Below are 21,583 nucleotides of genomic sequence, written 5' to 3' on the forward strand. Positions count from 1 at the left end.
AGCAGTTAAAAGGAAGAAGCAGCTGCAAGCTCACATTACTCCGAGAAGTACAAAGCCGAAGACACAAGCCTGAAGATGATGAATGAGACTTCATTGAAACGTCGCCTAGATACTTCCAATTTTCCACGGGACAAAACCCGAATAACCAAAGAATCATATATACATACATACATACATACATACATACATACATACACATACACATACACATACACATACACATACACATACACATACACATATACATATACATACACATACACATACACATACACATACACATACACATACACATACACATACACATACACAACATACACATACACATACACACATATATATATATATATATATATATATATATATATATATATATATATATATATATATATATATATATATATATATATATATATTTGTTTTCTGAGTTTCTCATGGGTATTTGTATGTGGATCTTTGGTTATTCGGGTTTTCTCCGCGTAAGATTGGAAGTATCTAGGCAACGTTTCGATGAAGTCTCATTCATCATCTTCAGGCTTCTGTCTTCAGCTCTGTGCTTCTCAGAGTGATGTGAGCTTGCAGCTGCTTCTTCCTTTTAACTGCTAGTGGGGTGTGACTTGATTGGGTGGGGCTTGGCTGTGCTCTGATTGGGTGGGGGTGTGTTCTGATTGGTTGGGGTTTGGCTGTGTTCTGATTGGTTGGGGGTTGGCCATGTTCTGATTGGCTGGAGGTGTGTTCTGTTCAGATGGGGCTTGGTTGTGCTCAGGTTGGTCTTAGTTACTGGGGGATTTGAGCTGGTGAGCTGTGATCTTGCTGTTTGGCTTCGAGTTCGTGGTCGTGCTGCATCTTCATGGTGGGGTCAGTTTGCTTCATGTATGGCTCAGAGGGGTTTGAACTGGGTAGTGATGTAGCTGCAGTGCGGCTTCTGGTCTGTGGTCGTGTCTCATCTTCTGTGTGGGTGTGAGTCTGCTTTTTACGTGGAAATGTGGTGGTGGCATCTTGTGTGACCTCGTGGGTGTGGGTCTGGTGTCATTCATCATGTTAGGTACCGTCTGTTCATGAGGGCGGGTTTCCAAATGTCTGGTAAGCGGGAGGTGTCATCTCTTTTATTCATGCTGTGTGGGCGTTTTCTATCTCTATGGCTTCTCTGATTATTCTGTTGTTGAAGTGTTCGGTTTGGCGATAGTTCTGGTATTTTTAAAGTCAATCTCATGTCCTGTGGCTTTGAGGTGTTGGACCAGGGAAGAGGTCGGTTCTTTTTTTTTGATTGAGTTCTTATGTTCTTCAACGCGTGCACTTATTCTTCTGTTAGTTTGTCCAATGTATGTGGTGGGCAGGCGGCAAGGGATTTCGTGATACCCTTGGTTTTCTAACTCGATTTTGTCTTTAGGGTTTTTAGGATGGTGGATATTTTTCTGTTTGTGCAGAATGCTGTTTTAATGTTGTGTTTTTATGAACACATCTGACTACCAAACCAAGTTAACCAACCTACTCCTAGACCCCACATACAAACCCCTAAAGACAGACCCCACCACCTACCTAGAAAAAACCACCAGATCCAAAATAAAAGCCTCCCTCATCAGTGAAGAAATCCAGCAAAGAATCATACCCAGAGAGAAATCATCCAGATGCCCTAAGCTTTATGGTCTCCCAAGATACACAAAGAAGGAACTCCACTTAGACCAATAGTCAGCTCCCTAGGCTCACCTCTACAAAACCTAGCCAAATTTCTCGCCAAACAACTACAGCCCTATGCAGAATCCATCAACTCACATGTAAGAAACTCATTCCAGTTCATCGAGATCATAAAGAAACAAAACTTACAACCCAGCGACCTACTAGTGAGCTTCATGTCATATCCCTCTTCACCCAAGTGCCAATAAAAGAAGCCTTGACAGCCATCCAAAACAAATACAACCCTCCCCAGCACATCCTAGATCTGACCAACCACTGTCTATCCAATACATACTTCACCTACAACGGACAAAAATACAAACAAATAGAAGGAGCACCCATGGGATCACCCTCTCACCTGTCATCACAAACCTCTACATGGAACACTTTGAAACACAAGCTCTAGAAAAATATGATCACAAACCCAAACTCTGGCTCAGATACGTAGATGACACTTTCATAATCTGGCCACACGGGAAAGAAAATCTGAACAACTTCCTCACACACCTCAACAGCCTACACCCCAAAATACAATTCACCATGGAAACAGAAGCTAACAATCAACTTCCCTTCCTAGATGTCTTGGTATACAAAAACCAATGGCTCCCTAGGACACACCATCTACCAGAAGAAAACACATACAAACCGCTATCTACATGCACTCTCACACCACCACCCAGCACAGATCAATTCCGTAGCTGAGACACTCATCTCCAGAACAAAATGCTTAGCTGATGAACAACACCTAAAAACTGAATTAAACACTCTCACCAAGGTACTCACGGCCAATGGATTCCAAAGAAAGAAGATTACCCACCTAATCCAAAAAGAAACCCCAACCAAAATCCAAGACAGAGAACAAGAGAATGGCAAAGCCCTCCTCCCATATATAAAAGGCACTACAGACAAAATCAGCAAGATCCTCCAAAAACACAACATTAAAACAGCATTCTGCACAAACAGAAAAATATCCACCATCCTAAGAAACCCTAAAGACAAAATCGAAGTTAGAAAACCGAGGAGTATATGAAATCCCTTGCACCGCCTGTCCCACCACATACATTGGACAAACTAACAGAAGAATAAGTGCACGCGTTGAAGAACATAAGAACTCAATCAAAAAGAAGAACCGACCTCTTCCCTGGTCCAACACCTCAAAGCCACAGGACATGAGATTGACTTTAAAAATACCAGAACTATCGCCAAAACCGAACACTTCAACAACAGAATAATCAGAGAAGCCATAGAGATAGAAAAACGCCCACACAGCATGAATAAAAGAGATGACACCTCCCGCTTACCAGACATTTGGAAACCCGCCTCATGAACAGACGAGTACCTAACATGATGAATGACACCAGACCCACACCCACGAGGGTCACACAAGATGCCACCACCACACTTCCACGTAAAAAGCAGACTCACACCCACACAGAAGATGAGACATGACCACAGACCAGAAGCCGCACTGCAGCTGCATCACTACCCACTTCAAACCCCTCTGAGCCATACATGAAGCGAACTGACCCCCACCATAAAGATGCAGCACGACCACGAACTCAAGCCAAACAGCAAGATCACAGCTCACCAGCTCAAATCCCCCAGTATCTAAGACCAACCTGAGCACAACCAAGCCCCCACCTGAACAGAACACACCTCCAGCCAATCAGAACATGGCCAACCCCCAACCAATCAGAACACAGCCAAACCCCAACCAATCAGAACACACCCCCACCCAATCAGAACACAGCCAAGCCCCCACCCAATCAAGTCACACCCCCACTAGCAGTTAAAAGGAAGAAGCAGCTGCAAGCTCACATCACTCTGAGAAGCACAGAGCTGAAGACAGAAGCCTGAAGATGATGAATGAGACTTCATCGAAACGCTGCCTAGATACTTCCAATCTTACGCGGGAGAAAACCCGAATAACCAAAGATCCATATATATAACCTGGGCACAAACAGATCCCCTGATACCTATATATATATATATATATATATGAAACCTATACAAATATATATATATATATATAAAGCCTATACAGGAACACAATATATCAAATATATATCAGTATATATATGTATTTATATAGGCTAGTATTTATATGTATTTATATGTATATATATATGTTTTCTTAAGTTTTCGTGGGTACTTACATGTATGGTGTTCGGCTTGGTTCGGGTATTCTCCCACGTCATTGTAGTTCTTTTAAAGTTGTAGCAACGTTTCAGCAGAATCTCATCTGCCATCATCAGGCTTCTGTATTGTGTCATATATATATGTATTGTGTCATATATATATGTATTGTGTCATATATATATATGAATTTTGTGTGTATTTTTAAGGCAAAGTACCAAGCGGAATTCAGTTGATGAGAGTTATATGATATAAAATACATGTTAGAAACTGAATGTTATAATTCCATAATGAATAAATTAAAGATTTAATGAGATTTTATATGACAGTAATTATAAGATTCAAAGGTGCCATACTCTAATTGGTAACTATAGGGGGAATCTTGCTTTTCAATGCCTGGAAGGGGAGGGAATTATTTTTCCCCTCTCTCTTTTGGGATGATGATGATGGAAGAGTATATATGAAATTGTAAATAGGACAAACAAAAGTATAAGTATAATGAATAGAAAGATATAGAAATTTGGGAAAATAAATGTAATTGAATTAGAAAGAAATGAGATAATTATAAAAGAAGATTAAGGAAAGTAAGGGGAAAATATTGAGAAATTGAAAAAATAGTGATAAGATATGAAAGTGAATATATGAGATGAATATGTATTTGAGATTATGTCTGTATGGAGATGTGATAACCTGGAATCATGCTGTTCTCAAAAAAAGATGTTTTATTTGTTATGTTTTGTTAAAACCCAATAAAACTTAAAAAAAAGTGAAGAAGGGTGTCAAGGTATTGAGATTTAATAGCTGACCAGCTGCTGTAAGGCTGATGCAATGAGGATGAATCAGCATGGTTATTGCCGCTTTATGACTGAGGATGGATCCTACAGGGTTTTACCACTTTAAGAAGCTGTGCATATAAATGAGGCCATAAGAGGGTATACCTCTCTCTCCTACTATTCATCTCCATTGTAATTCTCCATGCAGAGTAATGAAGACTGATTGCTTGCCTGGTATGTGCCTCACAGGTATATTGATGTATAAAGTAGTCCTGTATATAAAACACTGTTAAAAGGCAAAGCCTCTGTGTGCTGTATTGTGCTCCTGTGTTGTCTCACAATAGCAGTCACACTGCAAACAGAGGGTGTACATGTCAGATACTGCACTGGCTTAGTGGAAAAGTCATTTCTATTATTTATTTTGACAAAAAGACATGGTGGAAATCTCAAAAGAAAGGACAAATCCAGTTGCAATGGGGACGTGTACTAACAAGAGGAACACCCTGTTTTGGGATCATTCATGGTATTTTGCAATGACCTTTAGCTGATCTATCTTCTGGCCTTCAAATGGAGTATTTGAAGAGAATGGTTCCCAGAGCTGAAAGAGCTTTCAAAAGGATAATCAAAGTGCCAAATCAATTTAAGATATGTATTTCTCATATAGATGAGTTATGGTTGTTTAGGGTCACCATCTCAAAGTCCAAGAGAGCATACATACAAGCACGCTTAAGCAAAGACAATCTCCCTTAGCACACAAAAGCTTCTCTGCTTTTAAAATACATTCCAAGGTCTTGTTGTGGCCTGGCGGCAGCAAGTGGAGCTAGCAGCAGAGTCGAACAGTGAGGAGGTTGGGGAGGAACATGGGCCAGTCCTGGAGATTGAGGAAGGCTTGGACAAGGGCTCTTCATTGGAAGCAGAGATGGGGCCAGGGCAGGCTGGCAGTCATCAGCTGCCTTTGGAGTTGGGCAGCAGTGAGGCAGGGGAGCAGCTGGAGCCAGTTCCCAGCCTGTGCACGTACAGAGTTGCCAAAAGAAAAGAACTCTAATGAACTAAGGGCCCACTTGGGAGTAAAGCCTAGGTGGACGGTGAATGGCCCCTCCCATTGGGATGAAAAGAGAAGCAAAAGGGGAGGGGGCTTTTGCAGGAAACAATTCATATGTTCCATCATTGTGAAGATCTGTCTGCATCTCAGAGACTCTCTGCCAAGCCCTTCCTTGTCAGCACTGCTTTTGAAAATATTTACTTGGCAGCTCTCCAGGCGAGATAAGGTCTGTACTACTAATTACATCCTTGAGAGACTGCCAGGCCTTTGGCTCAATGTGAATGCAAGAAATTCACCTTTGTTTAATAAAAGGGGTTCTGCCAGGACAAATAGTCTGCTTAGTGCTTTTGCGGGAAGCCTAGATCAGAACACATCTTTCACTAGAGGCAGGATCTATCAAATTATCTTGCCTTGTCTTGTCTTGAAAAGAATCATTCTTAGGTTGACTGAGACTCAGCTGTCCTCATTTTACTCTTTGTTCATGCCTGCAATTCAGCTTCTGCACAAATCTTGATTTCTGATTTAGGAAGGACAAGAATGACTGGGCTGCCTCTCCTGCTGCTTCTCTTCTGCCTCTTACCTCCAACTACTGCTAAAAGAAAGCAAACTGTATGTGTGTTGAGGAATTTGTTCAAGCCTTATGGAAAACAAAACTATTACAGACCTGGTGATCTCATTATTGGTGGGAATTTACCCTTGGGAACTCTTATTTCCTCCAGCATCGCACATTTTGAGGAGGAACCATTCTGGCTTCGTTTGCGTGTTTTGTAAGTTTCACCTGGCAGTGAAAGATGCATGAATTATTTCCTGTGTTCTGGATTCAGGGATTCCTTTCAAAAACTCTTGTCCTACTATTTGAATGTCCTAGGGCAGTTCTTGTCTTTTATCATAAAACAGGCTAGAATTTTCAACCATTCTAGAACTCAAGATCAGGAAGATGATAGGCTACATAAAAAGTGAGGAAGGAAATTTGAAATGTAGTGGCCTAAAAAAGTTGACATAATGTTCATTTGGATAGAAAAACATAGAAATCTCAATGAAATCTTAATCGTTTTTCATTATCTAGTACTGTTATAAGACCAGTTTCGTATTGTAGTGACCAGTTCTGGTCATCACAATACAAAAAAGATTTGGAGACTCTAAAAAAAAGTGCAGAGAAGAGCCACAAGATGATTAGGGAACACGAGGCTAAAATATACAAAGGACAGTTACAGGAGTTGGGTTATGTCTAGTCTAATAAAAACAGGGAATAAGGGGGACATGATAGCACTGTTCTAATATTTGAGGGGTTCCTACAAAGTCAAGGGGGGTTAAACTATTTTCCAAAGCGGCAAGATGAGAAACAATGGTTGAAAACTAACAAGGAGAGAAGCAACTTAGAACTAAGGAGAAATTTCCTAATGGTGGGAGCAATTACCGTATTTGCCGGGCGTATAAGACGACTGGGCGTATAAGACGAGCCCCCAACATTTCCACTCAAAATATAGAGTTTGTTATATACTCGCCGTATAAGACGACCCCCCACTTGGAGGCATGTTTTTCAGGGCAAAAAGTCATACGCCGCAAATACGGTTAAGTTGTAACACTTGGGGTATTCTGGATATAATTCTTGATTGACACCCCGCCCCTTTCCCCCAAACTTACAAAGCCACCAAAATGCTTTAGAGAGGCAGCTTCGCCTGAAAGGCTGGCACCAATTCCTCTCCCTTTCTTTGTGACACCGTTGAGCGATCTGCTTTTTTCAGGGAAAATAAATAAATAAAAATAAAACTGGACGAAAAACAGTCGAGTTGTTTCTTAATATCTTTCCACCTCCCCAACCAATTTGTCTCCAAGGGTGCACCACACTGATTGCGACATTAATTATTTCAGAGAGAGGGTGGGGGGAAGAAATCTTGCTTCCTACTGTGGCTTTTTCCTGCGCATCGTTTTTTCCCTTGGCTTTGTGGTTGTTACTTCTTACAGGGAGGGATAATGAAATACCCACGCTGGGAGAAAGCGGAAAGGATGTCTATTTTCCTGCTCACTAACTTTCCAGAAAGCGCCGAGTTCCTACCCCGAGGCTTGCCAAAAGTCCAGTTCATTCATTTGCTACCTTTCTCCAATGAGATCCAGATCTGTTTCCACAACGCGCTTAGGATCTTATCTTATTATCTTATTATTATCTTATTAGCCTTGCTCGGTCCGTCCAAGAGAGAAGAAGGCAGACGGTTTTGCGCTCAGGGAGAAAGGAAAAGAGCCTCTCGCTCACGCTGCACACTGCCCCCTCCACCCCAGCAACGCTTAGGAAAAGAGTTACACAAGCATCCTTTCCAGAAGTGAATGGGGGGAGGATTCGGAGCAAAGGCTGAAACCGGGAAGAGAAAACTTCCCAAAGAAAATCACACGAGCAGCATCCCATTCCTGGGAGAAAAACAAAAACAAAAACACGAACTCTTCCCGGCACAAAAGCAAGGATGGCGCTTTCTCAGCTTTGAGCTGCGTCGCGCTCCCACCCTCCACTCGTCCCCACGTGCGGCGAAGTTTCTGCCACTGGGGGTGGAGGGGATGGAAGGAGGTGAGGGATGGGGGCAAAGCCTGGAGTTTGCCTGTCCGCCGCACGAGCGGAGTGGGTGGGTGGGTGGGTGGGGAGGAGGAGGAAGAGAGACTCGGCTGGGCTTGAAGGGGCTTCGTTGCGGAGCTCCGCCCGTCGCTCTTGCACCGAGTGACAACGTATTTGCTGGCGATAAGACGACCTTGTTATATATCGCCGTATAAGACGACCCCCCACTTGGAGGCATGTTTTTCAGGGCAAAAAGTCGCCTTATACGCCGGCAAATACGGTAATCAATGGAACAGCTTGCCTTTTCCCTTTGTCACTGAGCCACACAATTTTAATCCAAGAGCATCAATAAAAAACGCTCAATGAAATCTGGGACTTGCTATTCCAAACAGCATCAAAAATATCTCCAGGCAAATTTAAACCACACACACACACACACACACACACACACACACACACACACATTTCCCTGTAATGTTTCCAATATTTTCTTTACTATAGACCCATACTCAAGAAGTATCAGCAATTCCTTGCGTTAGTGTTTGCTATCACAGAGATCAACAAAGATTTGTATCTCCTCCCCAACATCACACTTGGCTTCCAGATTTGTGACAATTTTCAGATGGAGAGGAAGATTTTTTTAATCAGCCTCTCCTTTCTCTTCACAAGAGGCCAAATGGTTCCAGATTATAAATGTGACAGGCAGGACCCACTGCTCTCTGTCATTGGAGGTGATAACTCCAAATCCTCAAGGAAGATGGCATCCTTCTTCAACATCTACAAGGTCCCACAGGTAAGGGGGCTCCACTGGATACAGTATGGAGTAGACAAATAACAGAAGCACACACAAAGTCAAGGATGAAAGCAATTTTGCTGAGAGGGATATCCTATAGTTGAATTCATTTTTATATTTTATGTTTCAAGATATATAACCCCAACAGACCAATAATGAAATAATTCTGAAATGCTGTATTTCCCGAGAAGAATTAATTTCTAATTTTCTTAAAAGTTTAGCCACCATTTCACTGCAATTTATTACCTACATCAAGTTAACAATTTCTTGGTCTCTAACATCTCACAACTAGACAAAATATGAAACTAGCATCTCTTCCTAGGAAGTGAAGAAACTTAAGCTAACTTTAATCGAATTAAGTCAACCTGACAGGTAGATAAAAAAGCATGCAATGGTAACTCCCTAAACTCATCACAAAAATTTACTTTGTCTTTGAAAGAGGAATTTCTTTTTCTTCAGCTTGGTGCTGGCTTTGAGTTTCCTCAGGAAGACAGACCGGTTTATCCTTCCTTCTTCCGGATTAATCCCAGTGACTTTCCTGAGTGTGTGACTTTAGTCGAGCTGCTCCTGTATTTTCAGTGGAACTGGGTTGGCCTTGTGACCTCTGAAGATGACAGTAGAGAATATTTCATCTCAACTCTGATGCCAATGTTCAAGGAGAAGGAGATCTGCTTGGCCTTCAATGAAAAATGGAAATCTAAAAAATTTATTGATTTAATAAATAAATTAATGTTCAAAATTTTGTTTAAAGCTGAAGTTATTTTATTGCTTGGAGACTCCACTGATATGGCAAATTTTTTGACAGCTCTGAATTTTTGTGTAAAACATAGAAAGATACAGAATGTTTGGATCCTAACATCTCATTGGAAATTTACTCTGGTTGGAGATATTTTTGAAGGTGTAAAGACTTTGCAAGGGGCTTTTCAGTTTAGGGACAGTGCTGTTGATGTCTCAGAATTCAGCCACTTCCTCCTATCTTTAGACCAGTTGATTAAAAAAGGGGACGTCTTTCTCCTAAATTGGTGGGAAATACTCTTTGATTGTCATATACCCAAACCAGGCAAGGACCCTCCAAAAGGGCAAATGCAATGTACAGAAAAGGAGAATTTACAGGATCTTCCAGATTTTATTTTTGAAATGAACATGGAAGGTGAAAGTGACAACAATACCATTTATGCTGTGGCACATGCATTGCATGCCATTTATGGATTAGGAGAGCAACCAGAGATGTTGAAGCGTGAAAAGAGGATCTCAAATGTGGAGCCATGGCAGGTAATCTCTGTGGTATTTTATCCAGTCCACACGTTGATAGAGGGGAAGCTCCTTGTATGCATTTCTTCATATCATATCAAGGGATATCATATCATGGCATCTCTCAAAAGATTAAAACAACAATAGCTTCAAAATCAATAATATGAACTAAATATAATGTTTTGTTGAAAGATGCGGCAGAGGAAAAGTGACCTAAACCAGTTGTGCATAATATCAATCGAAGATAGATTTTCATATATGGTTCGAAAGGTCCAACATTTTCTGAGATTGAGGGACTGACCAGGGATGAAGTGTCACTTCAGAATAAGATAATAATCTGGGTGCATTTGTGCAAAAAAAAATACTTAAGCAGGGCCGTTGAAGTCCTAATGAGTATATCTGCTGAACCTGCTAAATTTCCATCAGCTTTGTTAGGAATAACAAGGTTACCTAACGTAGTTTGGGTAAAATAATATATATAAACTATGATAATGAGTTTAAGTGTGTGTCACTTTAAACTGCAAAGCATGTAATTTTGGGTGCGGTTGTAAAACCGCCATAAGAGGGAGCAAGAGAACTGGATTGATTGCTGGCTTACTGGATTCCTTGCAGACGATGATGGATTGATGGTTTGATAACTGCGTGTTCTCTGCTGTTGCTGAAGGAAGAAAGGAGGTTTGACTTCTTCATATCTCTACTGCAAAGAGATATATTACTGGACTGATATTTGTAAGTTTACTGACCTCTTTTTCGACACTGGACTTTGCAACTGATTAATCCCCGGACGGACTGAACTAGTGCATGATATATGGACTGTTTGACTATGCTAAAAATCTTACTGGAATAAACTATTTAACTAGCACATTGTATCTGTTTTACTGAGTGTAAGCTACAAAAATGTTTGTCTCACATATTTGCCTGCCTACCTGACTGCCGTGCAGGTTCTGCTAGGGTGTATATCCCTAACAAGCTTGTAGCCTGAATCCCACATATAAAAGAAAACTCAGCTCAATTAATTTAACCATTGATTTATCTTTCTATGAATTAGCATTCTATGTGACTTCACTCCATTTGTTTAGTTTGCTATTTCTTGAACAGTTCAGCTGCTTAACAGAACAGATTAACAGAATTGGACAGGAACTTGGAGGACTTCTAATACAAGCCCCTACTCAAGAAGCAAGCCCTATACCATTTCAGACAAAAGTTGTCCAATCTCTTCTTAAAAACGTACAGTGACGGAGCAGCCACAACTTCTGGAGGCAAGTCATCCCTGTCATCAAGTTAAAACTGGAGTTCTGAAAGCCAAAATACAAATACCTCGTGATAAAGACAATCTGTTATTGTTGAGAATTGAGTCAAATATGTGAATTTTACTCCTGATTGCTCACATCTCAAACAAGGGACAAACAGTAGCTTTTTAGATCTATACCTGTTTCCTAAGATGACGGCCATCAAAAAATGGTGAAGCCATAATGTTTAATTTCTGTCTTTCTGCTAATTTTTCCAATTTCTGAAGGCCTCTTTTCTTTCAGGTACTTTCCAATTTGAGGACTGTCCACTTAAACAACAGTGCTGGAGATTGTGGTGGTCTGGCATTCAAAATGAGACACAGGGAAAATGTCTGAGCAAATGCCAGCCCTGAGTGAACTCAGGTAGCAGTATTTATTGAGAAAAAGAAAAAACAAGCAAAAGTACAGTATGCATATTCAGAAAACAATGACCTCAACAGGATATTACCTCAACAGCATGAGAACATACAGGTACGGAAAGTCCCATGGGAAAGTCTGGAAAGTCCCATGAGAAAGCACAACTGTGTACCTTGAACTTTTACCTATTTTCCTGTTCCTTCTAAACCTGCAGATCATAACAGGATGAGACACTCATTGCAAAGGTACTCCTACCCCCACCAAGAATGCCTGCATATCCCTAGATCTATGCTAATAGTTGTACAAAGGACTTACAGAAAATGATCAATAAAATATGTTACCACATTCCCTCCTTTTTTATTTATTCAAAGATAGGGGGTGTTTTAGTGGCATAGTACACAGTTCCCTCACGACCTGGTCCCATACGCTGGAAGGCTGAGGTACACATTTGTAATAGATTAGGAATACATTGAATAAAACAACATAATAAGATACATATAGCAATAATAATAACAACCCCTTGCAATAAGGAGCGAAACCATGACCCATCAGGAAGCCAGGACCACAGACTGTCCCAGAATGATGCATTAAACCCATCGGCTCCAGATTGATGCTGAGCAATACGAGCTTCCATGTCCTGAACAGTCTTTGTAATGTTTGGCTCATAATTATGTATAAAAACACAGCAATGCGAATGAATTAAAGCACAAACTCCTCCTTTGGCAGCTAACATAATATCTAAAGCATATCGATTTTGCAAAGTAACTTTACGAATTTCAGACATTTCTGCATTAATCATCTTAAAGTTTCTGATAGTATCATTAAACATAGCTACAGTAAAATTATTTAAAATATGAATATCCCTATAGTTCATAGCAACTCCCAAAGGTGGGATAAGACCTCGGGAAATTTGTGTCCATAGGTTACCTCCCATAGTTAGACCTGAATCCAATTCCCGACGATTTCGGATCCGAGTATCTGAAGGAAGTGAATCCAGCTTATAGATAACAGGAACTAGCATACCCACTGTACAAACCCCTGTCCAATTTTTTGGCCATTGCTGATAAGCCGTGTCTCCACACAGCAGCCATAAACCATCAGGAAGGGGAAAATAGACCACATTTCTCAGATTTGTATTGGCCGCATCCTGACTTTCCCACTTCCACATCAACCACATCCAATTACAAAGAACATATGCCCCGTGTGTAATTCCCTTCATTTTAGTAGTTGTTCTATTGACACAGCAGTCATTAGCGATGGACAGAGCCTTAGACAATGAACTGGACGTTCTTGAATTATTGACACAGCCTGGAACAGAAATGTTCCTTGCCTCTTCCCCTTTAGTAATAGCAGCACACTCCATACAGCCTCCTTCCATAAGCACTACCGTATTACAAAGGGTACTATTACCTAAATCAATAGAGTTTGCAACTGGAGGGCGATAGTAACAAACCGAAGCTGTCGTGGTAAAGGTCACCTTAGCCATGTACAAAGTCTGATTTTTCTTTGTCGGATCAGGATTCCAATAAGTAAAATTGTTATATGTGCCCAGATTCTGACTTTTAGACTCATCCAAAGGAATAGCATGCAACAATACACCACCCTCCCCAGTTCCTGGCACATGCATGCAAAGCCAACAATTAGTAACATTTAAACCCTTGGCCGCAATCCGGACATCTTTGATATAGGAATTTTCTTTCCATAAATTATCACCAAGGTCTCTAGTTTTTGAGATAATAACATCTCTTTGCCTCCGTATCGAAGTTCGTGGAGGCATAAGACGAATGGAAAGAGAGTCTGTATAAGGTAACTTAGGCAACTCCAATTGACACTGATATTGTCCATAGTCTGAAACAGAAACATTAAACAGGATCAGAGTTGTTGCACAGGCTGAAGATATAATATCCTTATCAGGTCCCGAGTAAAGAATGTCTTGATCCTTATGCCAGGACCAATATGCTGGAAAAACCAAAGGATACCGCTGTTTGCAGATTAATTTAGTCCGGTTCCCCAAAGGAACCTGCTGCATACAAGTTGGTAACCTCAGATAAGCAGTCATCTTTTCCCAGTCTTCACAGCGCCGCGTCCGAGCTATCGGCATCAAGAGAATCAGGAACCACAGGTACGCCATCCTACTCCTCCGAAACTTCCTTCACAGATGCCTGCGAATGATCAGGTCGAACGCACCGACCAGGAACCCAACGAATTTGACCAAGATGTTCAACTGCTGCATAACCACGTCCCCACGTTATCAGCTCAGCAGGAACCCATGCCGGATCCGGAAGGAACCGCACCAACACCCGAGGTCTCACCGCATCTGTAGAAGGAGAAGAAAAATGCCTGCTGGCCGCACTCGCAGGGGGGTTACCAGACAAATTTAAAAAATTTAAAGTATATAAAGCTAGATTTAATTGATCTTGAATCGCCGGAAGCCCCAGGAGCTTCCCTCCTTTTTTATTTAATTTAGTTAACATGGTCTTGAGCGTGGCATTATGACGTTCTACAATAGCTTGCCCTGTAGAATTGTATGGAATCCCAAATTTATGTTCCACGGACCATTGTTTGCAAAACTGATCAAAGACGGTGCTCCGATAAGCCGCACCATTATCAGTTTTTAAAGTTTTAGGCGTACCAGCAACTGAAAAAGTCTTAATGCAATGATTGATGACATGTTTAACTGCCTCACCTCTTTGAGGGGTAGCCATTAGAAATCCTGAGTAAGTATCCACAGTCACATGTATATACTTCCAGGGTGCAAATGACGGATATTGAGTAACATCCATTTGCCAAATCATTGAGGGTTTCAACCCTCTGGGGTTAACTCCCATAGGGATAGTCGTGCCCTGCCTTGAACAAGTTGGACATTGTTGAATTATGGCAGCAGCTTCTGCAGTAGTAAGTTTGAATTGCTGTGCCAATGCTTTAGCGTTTTGATGAAAATAACTATGGCTGTCCCATGGCTGGACAGTGAGGACTGAAGTTACAGCACTGTCAGCTTTGGCATTACCTTGTGATAAAATTCCAGGCAAATTACTATGACTACGAATGTGGGCAACAAAACACACATTCACACGCTGCTCCAAACATCCTTGTAACAGCAAAAGCAATCTTAAAATATCAGGTGATATTCCAGGAGACAAGTAAGAACCTGCTACAAAGGGTAACAAATTATACACATACAATGAATCCACTATTAAATTAAAATCCTGATTGTGAAAATTTTGAAAAGCCAAAACTACAGCAGCAAGTTCTGCCTGCTGGGCAGACTTCTGCTCTGATGTCACTTTTGTATGCCAAATTTCAGATTTATCTTTCCAAACACAAGCACCAAAAACTTTCCCTCCATCGGTAAAAACTGTAGGAGCATCTGATATAGGCTGAGTTACAAAAAGATTTGCTAAATTTATTCTAACTGATTTATACAAAGATAACCTAGGATCGGCTGGAGGATGACAAGAAAACTTCCCTGGCCAGGAATGTACCAAAACCTGCAAAAACTCACTATTGCAAATCATCTGTTCCCAGGTAGCCAAAGCAAAAGGAACATAACATGTTACTGGTTCCATACCAGCAATAGCCTTGCAGCGCTGACGAGCACGATTAAAAATATCAGCGAGCTGTTCTGTGATACAATTTATGGATTTCGATGGTGTATGAGACAAATGAATCCATTCCAGAATCCTTAAAGCAGTTTTTTCTTTTACCTGAACTATCAATGCAGTAGCCCTTCATTCTGAGATTAAAATCACTGATAATGGACAATCTAGCAAGCATCTATCTGTCCATCTATGGCTTAAAACTTGTTCAATCAATGACAGAATCCCCTTTTGTTCTTCATTCAGGGTTATTATGTCAGATGCTTGCTTGACACTAGCCAAAGCTTGAAACAAAGGACTTAATTGAAGGGTAGTTAAACCCAAATACGGTCTGATCCAATTTATATGACCCAAAAATTGTTGTAAACCCACCAAGGTTAAAGGATTAGGAAGAACAAATTCCAATTTCAGGGGTGTAATGTGACTCAGGAATAATTTATGACCTAAATAGGCAAAAGGATATTCTTTTTGCAATTTTTCAGGACTAACTATTAGGCCTTTCTCCTTTAGCATAGCAGTTAAAAGGATGACAGCAGAATTCATGGCAGCATCAGAAATATTAGCAGCTATCAAAATATCATCCATGTAATGATAAACCTTCCAATCCGGGAATTTACTCCGGAAAGGTTGTAAAGCCCAATCCACAAACATTTGACACATGGTAGGACTGTTTAACATTCCCTGCGGAAGGACAGTCCATGCGTATCGCTTAGCGGGCTGCCCCTGATTTATACTCAAAATAGTAAAAGCAAACAAATCTACATCTTCAGGGTGCAAAGGAATGGAGAAGAAAGCATCTTGCAAATCTAACACTCTTATATTCCATCCATCAGGTATTAAATTAGGATTAGGCATCCCACACTGTAATGGACCCATTGGCTTTAATATTGCATTTATGCCTCTCAAATCATGTAAAAATCTGTATTTCCCAGATTTCTTCTTGATAACAAAAACTGGAGAATTATAAGGACTAGTGGTAGGCACTATATGTCCCTTTTCTAATTGTTGTTGAACCAATTCATGTAAATGAACTAATTTCTCACTAGTCAAAGGCCATTGGTCTATCCACACTGGCTCCTGTTGGAGTAGTTGTAATTTTAATAACTCCACAGGTGGGTGTTCAGTCATCATGAATGACAACCTTTGTATCAAACTGTTGCATCAAATCTCTGCCCCACAAGTTAACGTGAAGGCGCAGAACAATTGGTTGGAAATGTGCAATAGCACCTCCCTGCTCTGTTTTGACAGAAAGAATCCTCCTACTAACCCGTGCGTCCTGAAGTCCTCCGACTCCTCGAACGGACGGTGTAGGATCCGTCGGCCACTCCCTAGGCCACTCACTTTCGCTAATCACCGAGACATCTGCTCCAGTGTCCAGCATCCCAATGAACTTTCTACCTTCAACCAAAAGAGTTAATTTTGGTTTCTGATCAGCCTTGACATTTTGCATGATGGAAAACACACTAGACTCATTAAACATATCTGTAGATCCAAATCCACCCTGACGAATTCTATCTGACTCTCCCAAAGACATAGATGGCAAAACTATAAGCTGTGCAAAACAATCCCCTTTTTTCAAAGATTGAGTAACAGGTGAATGAACCTGAATTTTGATCTGACCCTCATAATCTGAATCAATAACCCCAGGAACCACAAACAATTGACGCCTATGAGCCGATGATCTAGGAAGAAGAAGACCCACAGAAGCCGGAGGCAACGGTCCATAGAAATCCGTTGACCCTAAACAAACCACATGCGGATACCCTAATTCCAAATCCTCGGCTAATGGAAGATCAATTCCTGCTGAACCTTTAGTAGCTGGCAACCATATCTTATCCTTACCTCTTTCTGGTGGCTCCAACCCTTCGGACATTACTTCACTCTTTAGAGTAGGGAGAATGCCCTGATCCCTGCTTCCTAGTTTTTTCCCTCAGAGTGAAGTCTGCACTGATTTGCCCAATGGTACCCTTTCTTACATTTCGGGCACACTGATTTAGGACGAACACCCTGTCCCATTGATCTCTTATTTTGCTGACTTTGACCTCCTCCAGGAGCCCGAACATTGCGCTTTAAAATGTCCAGGCTTCCCACAATTGAAACAATTCCCCTTTTGAGCATGTCCTGCTTGTAAAGCCAGAGCTAAAGTTTCCATGTTAAAAGACTGACTCCCAACCTTCCTACATGCATTAATCAAATCCGCGATTTCTCGCTCTCCACTTGCTACAAGTGGATTTAAGATCTTTCTGCAATCTGTGTTAGCTTGTTCTACTGCTAACTTCAAAAGCAACTCTTTCTGGGCGAATTGATTATCAATTTGTCTTTCAATAGCCAATTTCAGTCTGCTAATGAAATTTTCATAGGGTTCATTGTTCCCTTGTTTGATGTTAGTAAAGGTCTTCTCACCACCTTCGCCATCAGGGAGAGCCCCTACGGCTTGAAAAATTAATTGTGGGAGAAGAACGAACCCCTCCTCAGGCATACCATCTCTCTGTTGTTCCACTGTTGTAAAATTACCAGCTCCGTAAAGCTGATCTGGGGTAACATTTGCTGTTCCCCTCTGGACTGCCAGCTGTCTCCATTTCTGATCTAACACCAAATATTGAGCTGGAGTTAAAATCATATTCAACAGAGCTTTCCAGTCAGCCGGAATCATTTTATTTCCATAACCAACTGCTTCTAACAATGCCTGAGTATATGGCGATCTAACACCATATTCCTTTGCTGCTTGCTTAACTTCCTTCAAAACCCTGAGAGGTAAAGGCTTCCACTGCCGCTGCGGATTCAACGCAGCATCCATGACAATTTCTACTGGATTAAGTTGAACTTCTACTCCAAACTCCACCAAATCATCTCCTGATAATTCCCCTCTATTTTTGCTTCTTGAATAGCTGCAGTAACTGCATCCACCTGAACCCTTAAAGGTAAACTCTTATCCTCTGACAAAGTATTTCTAGCGCCGACAGTCCCCCAGATTTATCTGGAGGTGCCGTCGGCGGCAACAAACGTACCGCATGGTAAGGCGGCAAACCTTCTTCGGGGGGTGCTAGGAGCGGTTGTTCATAAGTAGCTAACGCATCCATAATCACCCTCCAGGTTAACAAAATTGAAGAAGGGGCACGAGGTTCCTCGTGCAAAAATTTCCTATCTTTTCCAGGACTCTACTTTAATACTACCTCCCTCCGGATATGACTTAATATTTTTCCAAACATACTGTAGTAAGTCCTCAATTTCTTTCTTTCCTACAGCACAACCCCTACTGCCAACTCCAAACCCAAAACTATTCCCAATGATCCCTCTCAATTCCCTGATGTGCTCTTTCTGAGCCTTCGAGAGATCTCCCCCCATACTCACGAAAAGAATCTATCTTCGTCCAGCGAAGAAGATGAGGGCCCAGTCGACGTCCGCGACGATGAGTATAGGATGCGGGAAACGTATAGCCTTCCAAGCTATCACGTCGGGGTCACCACTTGTGGTGGTCTGGCATTCGAAATGAGACACAGGGAAAATGTCTGAGCAAATGCCAGCCCTGAGTGAACTCAGGTAGCAGTATTTATTGAGAAAAAGAAAAAACAAGCAAAAGTACAGTATGCATATTCAGAAAACAATGACCTCAACAGGATATTACCTCAACAGCATGAGAACATACAGGTACGGAAAGTCCCATGGGAAAGTCTGGAAAGTCCCATGAGAAAGCACAACTGTGTACCTTGAACTTTTACCTATTTTCCTGTTCCTTCTAAACCTGCAGATCATAACAGGATGAGACACTCATTGCAAAGGTACTCCTACCCCCACCAAGAATGCCTGCATATCCCTAGATCTATGCTAATAGTTGTACAAAGGACTTACAGAAAATGATCAATAAAATATGTTACCACAGAGATGAAGTCTCCTTCTCACAAAATGGACTGAGAACTGCTCGTTATGATATTGTTAACTGGGTTGTCCACCCCAATAAGTCTTTAGTGTCTGTGAAAGTTGGGCAAAAGGATCCCAGGGCTGCCCCAGGCCAGGCTTTCACCATTAACTCTGAAGTGATCATCTGGGCCTCAAAGGTGAGCTAGAAGGAAAGGTTGTAAACTCAGTAAAAGAATCCATCTCTCTCTTAAGGATGCTGAACATCTGTCTAAGGTGAAAACATTGGAGGTTAACAAATTTATGACTAATAGGTGAAAATCCAACAATGGGTGGGAATTCTGCTCGAAAGCAGGATGCTGTTAGATCAGGCTGTGATTTCCATGGACAGTTCTTGTTCAGTTGGATTGTCATCATTCTTTCTTTGAGAGAAGCAGTAGCTCAATGTAGCAACTCTGAAGTTCAAGATCCAAACTTTAGCCTCCATTGGTGATTCACTAGTGCCACTGATTCCCCTAGGAGCTTTTCCTTTCCCTTCTTTTTCTATTAGATCTTGGTGAACAATTTCTTATGCAGACATTCTCAGCAGAAAAATAAGAATGTGGAAATGAATAAATGAATTGTGTTATTGCACAGGACACCTCCAACATTTCTCTCTTTTTCTTTTAGAAGGTGCCCTTTGCCAGGTGTGGCAAGAAGAGGTGTCAGGCAGGAGAGAGAAGAGTTCCAGAGGGCGAGCCAGTTGCTGCTATCAATGTGCTCCTTGTCCAGAAGGAACCATCTCAAATCAGACAGGTGGAGCACTTTTCAAATGCAGTTCTTCCAGTATCTAGGAAGTCATTGAGTCGATAAAGATGCTAATTTTGTCATATTTGTTGGGAATGCTGTGGAGATCTTCTCCATCTTGCCCTCTGGGGCTGGCCTCTTGGCTTGCATCTTTTCCCCCAAAAGGATACATTACATTATCCTAGTCAGACCTGAACTGAATTGAAAAGTGAATATAAAGAGGCAAAGAAATCCCTGATTGATATGGGAACAGAGAACTTTATTCTGACTTTGGGACATGTTTATATTTGATGTTATTTTTGATGATAATGTATGTATTAATCGGGCAACAACCACCATGCCTTTCAGTTTACTTCAATACGAATTGTTCCCAGATGAATCCCATGATCAGTTAAAAAAAAATGATATTAAAGATGTGGATGTTAGTTTCCGGCATAATTGTTTCTCACTTTATTTATTTTAATCATAAGAGTTTTTAAAACATTCTTGAGTTATCTTTATTGTTAGTGTTTTTAAGCTTGATTGTTTGCACAGATTTCTGATATTGCGCTGACTTCCCTACTAACTTTTCAATTTAATTTACTATTTGTGTATAGTAACTTTAAATGAGCCACAGTGTCTTATTCTCTATTGACATACTAGACAAACAGGGTTTATTAAAAGAGAAGATCATGTGAAATAGAAATCAGTGGATATTTTCTAATCATCGGTATTGTTAATATTTTTTATCCATTCCCAGTATTATGAAGACGGATGGACAGAGGGATGGATAGAAAAAAGCGAGGGTGAATGTGTGAGAATAAATGGAATAAATCATGACTTGTTCATTATTAAACAGAGAGAAAGGCAGAATTATAGGTGTTGCCTTGTTTTTTAAGTACTTACAGATGAAATTACACAAAATGCTAAGACACTTGCTATTTGGGAAGACAAATGTCTGTGTACTTCTATATAAAGATGACCCTATGTTGTCTAAGGACCCAAATCATTTCCAGCAATTTTCCATAGATTTGATACATACAGACTTGTTTTATGTATTTGAAAACCAATACATCAAACATCAAGATAAACATGATTGGCAGAGAAATGGTGTGCCCAATAAAGGAGAATATTTGTAGCTCTGTATTGAAATGTGGGGTCCTTGGTACTCCCTGAGCTTGGTTGATTTCATGCAGAAAATGTCATTATCCAACCTAGGTGACATCATTAGTGCTAGGGCTGATGAGCTACCACTGATGATGTTTACCTAGTTTGCGCAATGAAACATCTGCAAGAAAACAACCCAGCTCAGAGAACATCATGGAATGACCAATTTATAAGAAGCCCTTGTTGAAGAGCTGAAGAACATCTAGAATAGAATAACAGAGTTGGAAGGAAATTTGGAGGTCTACTAGTCCAACCCCCTCTTAGGCAGGAAGCCCTACAGCACTTCAGGCAAATGGTTATCCAACATCTTTTTTAAAACTTCCAGTGTTGGAGCGTTCATAAC

This window comes from Notechis scutatus, chromosome 1, assembly GCF_049901735.1.
Source record: "Notechis scutatus isolate UNSWTSFEM ecotype Mainland chromosome 1, rNotScu1.2, whole genome shotgun sequence".
NCBI classification, from domain to species: Eukaryota; Metazoa; Chordata; class Lepidosauria; order Squamata; family Elapidae; genus Notechis; species Notechis scutatus.